Source organism: Oncorhynchus gorbuscha, linkage group LG10, assembly GCF_021184085.1.
Source record: "Oncorhynchus gorbuscha isolate QuinsamMale2020 ecotype Even-year linkage group LG10, OgorEven_v1.0, whole genome shotgun sequence".
In the NCBI taxonomy this organism is placed as follows: Eukaryota; Metazoa; Chordata; class Actinopteri; order Salmoniformes; family Salmonidae; genus Oncorhynchus; species Oncorhynchus gorbuscha.
The window spans coordinates 42,084,032-42,090,180 of record NC_060182.1 but is presented as its reverse complement, the minus strand read 5'-3'; the positions used below and the strand labels follow the sequence as shown (position 1 = coordinate 42,090,180).

The 6,149-nt window shown below is 40.0% G+C and overlaps 1 protein-coding gene across 2 annotated transcripts in view; it reads left to right on the top strand.

The window, feature by feature from the left end:
- The first annotated feature begins 557 nt into the window (after nucleotides 1–557).
- stat6 (signal transducer and activator of transcription 6, interleukin-4 induced) overlaps nucleotides 558–6,149 on the top strand; it is a 54,038-nt gene continuing 48,446 nt past the window's right edge. For both annotated transcript variants that reach the window (XM_046366160.1, XM_046366159.1), the window contains exon 1: nucleotides 558–875. The gene's annotated coding sequence lies outside the window, so the exon portion shown is untranslated. The remainder of the gene's footprint in view (nucleotides 876–6,149) is intronic.

Genomic DNA, 6,149 nt, shown 5'->3' with positions numbered 1-6,149 from the left:
CAGCTTAAAGTCGTTTACGCAGTCATTTTACACGGATATGCAACAGCAAAGTAAACTCAACAACGTCCTATGGACGGTATCCATATTACAGGGATCTAAACCAGAGCTATGATATGCATAAGCCTATCGAATGTATTTAATGTTTCCTCAATAGCATATAGGCCAGTATGTAAATTCTATAATCGTTTCAAATGGTCTCTATTTTACAGATAAGCCACTGACTATACCATTTTTGTAGGACCCTTAGTTTGAATATATGTAGAAGTGGATTGGTATTATTGAAATATTATAGGCCATATATCCGTATAATAATACATAAGAACTCCATATATCTTTTATAAGAAGGGGATGGTTTCTTGCACAATTTAGAGCAAAACGAAACATAAACAACTCACTAATTTGTGTTAAATTTGTTTTTAAAAACATGTGAATACAAAGCAAATGTTATTGATACCATGAAAATGTTGTTACATAAGCAGGCTACCCTGCTATGTATTTTTTGTATTCCCTTCCCCCTTATAAACGTTATAGCCTTCCCCCTTATAAACGTGATCCACGATCACTTCCGTAGACTACATTATTAAATGCGTTTATTGCGTTATGCCTAACAGGGAAGTCCTATCCTCCTCGTTCACCCCATTGCCCCAAAACATTATTCGGCCGCGACATTTTTATTTTCCTTTGCTAAACTTTTAAGAAATAGCCTAATAGTCAACAAGCTATGCTGTTGTAGATGGATTGGCGTTACAACTGTACGATATACATATTCAGCTGTCTCCACATGAGTGAGGGAAGACGGAGAGAAGAAACGGAACGGAATTCTATCTAAACTCTTTTGAAATGTTTATAGCTGACTTTTATTGAGTTTGTGAACGGTAAGTTATTGATATCCTAAATATGTCTCATATTGGTGTTAAATTATGCATTAACTACACAGAAGATCGATTTTTATCAAACATTCAAGTTTTAATCGTTTTGGCAGCCTGTTGTTGGTGCGTTCACTGCGCAATCGAAAGTGCTTCCTTCAGTTGAAGTTCGTCAACAATGTATAAGATAAAATATTTTTAGAATACAACAACTACTAACCCTGTCATAGAATTATAATTTATGTCAATATGCATAAGCAGACCTATGATTATTCAGGAAACCATAATAAACTCAGAGATGCGTAAAGGTTAGTTGTCAAGGTCGGCCTTCCTCACTCTGTTTATGTCTTGAGTTGTCTCTGTTCTGCTATTCTAGGCCGAAATGAAGTTCTCAAACTAGTGATTTTCAGTAGTCTAACTCATTTAAAATCATCATGGTTATGATCACTGTGGCTTATTAACCCATTATGATATGGTTGTTAACCCTAAGTAGTTTAACTGTAAGAAGTACAGCGTAAGAATAAGTAAGTACCAAAGGCTAGCTACACTGTACTTACTGGAATAATTCAACATTAGCCTAGGCCACTGTAATGTAAAGTGTCACCAGTGGTTGCTGTTGTTGTTGTCTGAGTTGCACGTGTTATCAGACCTACAATCATTATTGATTGTGTGGTTTTCGAAACCCCCCATTTTATTGAATGAATTTATGCATGTAAAAAATAATTTCTCTTACCATCCAGTGTTGTTTGGTCTCGAGACCATACTTTGAAAGTCTCTGTCTTGTATCAATGTCGGATACATTTTTACTTGGTCTTGGACAGTGAGGATTCGTAATTTCTTCCCGAGACCAGCGGAGTAAAAAACTAATAATTACACTGTATATACAAAAGTACAGTTGAAGTAGGAAGTTCAGAGTTGGAGTCATTAAAACTTGTTATTCAGCCAAAAATTTCTTGTTAACAAACTATAGTTTTGGCAAGTTGGTTAGGACATCGACTTTGTGCATGACACAAGTCATTTTTCGAACAATTGTTTACAGACAGATTATTTCACTTATAATTCATCGTATCACAATTCCAGTTGGTCAGAAGTTTACATATACTAAGTTGACTGCCTTGAAACAACTTGGAAAATCCCATAAAATGATGTCATGGCTTTAGAAGTTTCTGATAGGCTGAAAGACATCATTTTAGTCAATTGGAGGTGTATCTGTGGATGTATTTCAAGGCCTACCTTCAATCTCAGTGCCTCTTTGCTTGACATCATGAGAAATCAAAAGAAATCAGCCAAGACCTCAGAAGAAAATGGTAGACCTCCACAAGTCTGGTTCATCCTTGGGAGCAATTTCCAAACGCCTGAAAGCTCCACGTTCATCTGTACAAACAATAGTATGCATGTATACACCATGGGACCATGCAGCCTTCATACGGCTCAGGAAGGAGACACATTCTGTCTCCTAGAGATGAACGTACTTTGGTGCAAAAAGTGCAAATCAATCCCAGAACAACAGCAAAGGACCTTGTGAAGATACTGTAGGAAACAGGTACAAAAGTATCTATATCCACAGTAAAACGAGTCCTATATCGACATAACTTGAAACGTTGCTCAGCAAGTAAGAAGCCACTGCTCGAGAACTGCCCCCAAAAAGTCAGACTTTTTGAAGAAATGTCCTCTGGTCTGATGAAACGAAAATTGAACTGTTTGGCCATAATGACCATCGTTATGTTTGGAGGAAAAAGGGGGAGGCTTGCAAACCGAAGAACACCATCCCAACCGTGAAGCACGGGGGTGGCAGCATCATGTTGTGGAGGTGCTTTGCTGCAGGAGGGGCTGCTGCACTTCACAAAATAGATGGCATCATGAGGAAATAAAATTAAGTGGATATATTGAAGCAACATCTCAAGACATCAGTCAGGAAGTTAAAGCTTGGTCGCAAATGGGTCTTCCAAATGGACAGTGACCCCAAGCATACTTCCAAAGTTGTGGCAAAATGGCTTAAGGACAAGAAAGTCAAGGTATTGGAATGGCCATCACAAAACCATGACCTCAATCCTATAAAAGGTTTGTGGGCAAAACTGAAAAAGTGTGTGTGAGCAAGGAGGCCTACAAACCTGACTCAGTTACACCAGCTCTGTCAGGAGGAATGGGCCAAAATTCACCCAAATTACTGTGGAAAGCTTGTGGCAGGCTACCCGAAACGTTTGACCCAAGTTAAACAATGTAAAGGCAATGCTACCAAATACTAATTGAGCGTATGTAAACTTCTGACCCACTGGGAATGTGATGAAATAAATAAAAGCTGAAATAAATCGTTCTCTCTACTATTATTCCGACATTTCACATTTTTAAAATAAAGTGGTGATCCTAACTGACCTAAGACAGATGAAATGTCAGGAATTGTGAAAAACTGAGTTTAAATGTATTTGGCTAAGGTGTATGTAAACCTCCGACTTCAACTGTATGTGGACATCCCTTCAAAATTGTGGATTTGGCTATTTCAGCCACACCCACTGCTGACATGCGTCTAAAATCGAGCAGACAGACATGCAGTCTCCATGGAAAAACATTGGCAGTAGAATGTTCTTACTGAAGAGCTCAGTGACTTACAACGTGGCGCCGTCATAGGATGCTACCTTGACAGCAAGTCAGTTCATCAAATATCTGCGCTGCTAGTGTGAAGCGGAAACGTCTAGGAGAAACAACGGCTCAGCCGCGAAGTGGTAGGCCACACAAGCTCACAGAACGGGACCGCCAAATGCTGAAGCACGTAGCGCGTAAAAATAATCTTGTTCTCAGTTGCAACACTCACTACCGGGTTCCAAACTGCCTCTGGTAGCAACGTCAGCACAAGAACTGTTCGTTGGGAGCTTCATGAAGTGGTTTTCCATGGCCAAGCATTTGCACTCAAGCCTAAGATCCCCATGCGCAATGCCAAGTGTCGACTAAAGGGGTGTAAAGCTCGCCGCCATTGGACACTGGAGCAGTGGAAATGTGTTCTCTGGAGTGATGAATCACATTTCACCATCTGGCAGTTGGATGGACGAATCTGAGTTTGACGGATGCCAGGAGAACGCTACCTGCCCCGATGCATAGTGCCAACTGTAAAGTTTGGTGAAGGAGGAATAATGGTCTGGCACAGTTTTTCATGGTTCAGGTAGGGCCCTTAGTTTCAGTGAAGACAAATATTAACACTACAGCATACAATGACATTCTAGATGATTCTGTGTGTCCAACTTTGTGGAAAAAGTTTGGGGAATGCCCTTTCCTGTTTCAGCATGACAATGCCCCCATGCACAAAGCGAGGTCCACACAGAAAGGGTTTGTCGAGATCGGCTTGGAAGACCATGACTTGCCTGCACAGAGCCCTGTCCTCAACCCCAATGAACATGTTTGGGATGAATTGGAAGGCCGACCTTGAGCCAGGCCTAATCGCCCAACATCAGTGCCCAACCTCACTAATGCTCTTGTGGCTGAATGGAAGAAAGTCCCCGTTGCAAAGCTCCAACATCTAGTGGATAGCCTTCCCAGAAGCGTGAAGGCTGCTATAGCGGCAAAGAGTGTACCAACTCCATATTAATGCCCATGATTTGGAATGAGATGTTCGATGAGCAGGTGTCCACATACTTTTGGTGATGTAGTGTATCGGCTTCATTCATTCATTCATTCGCCAGGCAAAATATGTACACCCTTTTCTTGAAGCAATATTATCTTATCGCCTATTGAAACCTTGGATTCCTACTTTAATAGTAACATTACTGTCCTTTAATTTTTTTTAAATCCTCAAACTTTGTCAGAATTTCTTTGACTCGCTGGTAGGGAAGAGTGGAGGAAATTGTTTGACATTTGCAATCTCACTATTAGTAAGGGATGACAGAAGGTAATATTAACAGGCTTTATTTTATTCCCTTTATAGACATGTTTGCACAGTATCAAACCTATAGGACATAGGCCTTCAGTGTCTGACAGGCTCTTGATGCTGAAAGGACAGCAACCGTAATACCAGCGCACTCATGTAGGAGAGGGCACTTTTTGTAAATCACAAAAGGCCAGTGGTGTAGTAGAAGCTATACGCAGGTATAAGCCGTATACCTACTTTGTTTTTCAGTGGGCATTGCCTATATACTCACTTCTTAATCCCTTCTGTTACATATCAAAGTAGTTTAGTGGAGGTATACGACTTATTCATTATGTAGTACAATAGATAAATCATGCACGAAGTAACCTACCCAATTACAAAGCATGTGAAATATATTCACATCCGTGCAGCACACATAGCCTAGTTTCAGCAGAATATAATCTGCAGGCAGCAAGAGCATGCAGCATTCAGCTGGTTGTCACATGGAGCAGCTCACAGAATAATGACATCAGTAGCTGGTAGGTAGGAAAGAATTAAAGGGCAACTACACACTCCAAAAATATATTTTTCAATTTTTCCAAGACCTCAAAAATGGTCTCATGATGTGGTTTAAGCGTTGTTGTGGACTTAGAACATCACATTTCTGTCATTCTTTGTATTTTATTTTAAAACGTGTGATTTCGACAGTGAAAATCTGAAAAATCTAGAGGAAAATCTAGGATTTTTCACACTCCAGGCACCACTACACTACTGCATAGGGCCAATGGAAAGACAGCAGTCCTATCAGTCTGAGATAATAAGCCATTAGGTCCCAATCATAAGAATACAAAAACACAAACATTTGGGAAATTCTTAGCCTATCTAAATTTACAACTATTACTTCCCATTGCAAAAACATTTCACGTTTTGCACCAAAGGTGATGTAAAGTTTAAATGCAACAATGTTTCACACACAAGTTATTTTCAAAGCGATGGCTAACAACAGCATTGTTGCAATAATTAACACAGTTCCACTCACCACATGATGAAAATTTGAAACTTCTTGTTGAAAGTTATTCTTGAAAAGGGAGAAGCTAACAAATTAGCAACAACGTCCTCTTCCATAACACCTGGTGCAGCTGCTGCAAACTAGCTTACAACAAAAGCTAGCTAGCTAGACCATGGGAAAACTACTGCTAGCTATTGCACAGTGACCCTTTGGCCTTCGAAAAGGCAGAAGTTTCCATGTTTTCGTAAAAACGGTCCCACCCATTACAAGTCAATGTAATTGGTTGATTCCACTGTCACTCCAAAATGTGGGACTAATACAGTTGAATGGCAGATGCCTTCAATCAAGCTTCTGATGGCCTAGCCAATGACAGACTTAGCTAGCTGAGACACCAAAGAAAAATCCTGATTGGATCTTTTTGCTAACCATTTCTTTTCTA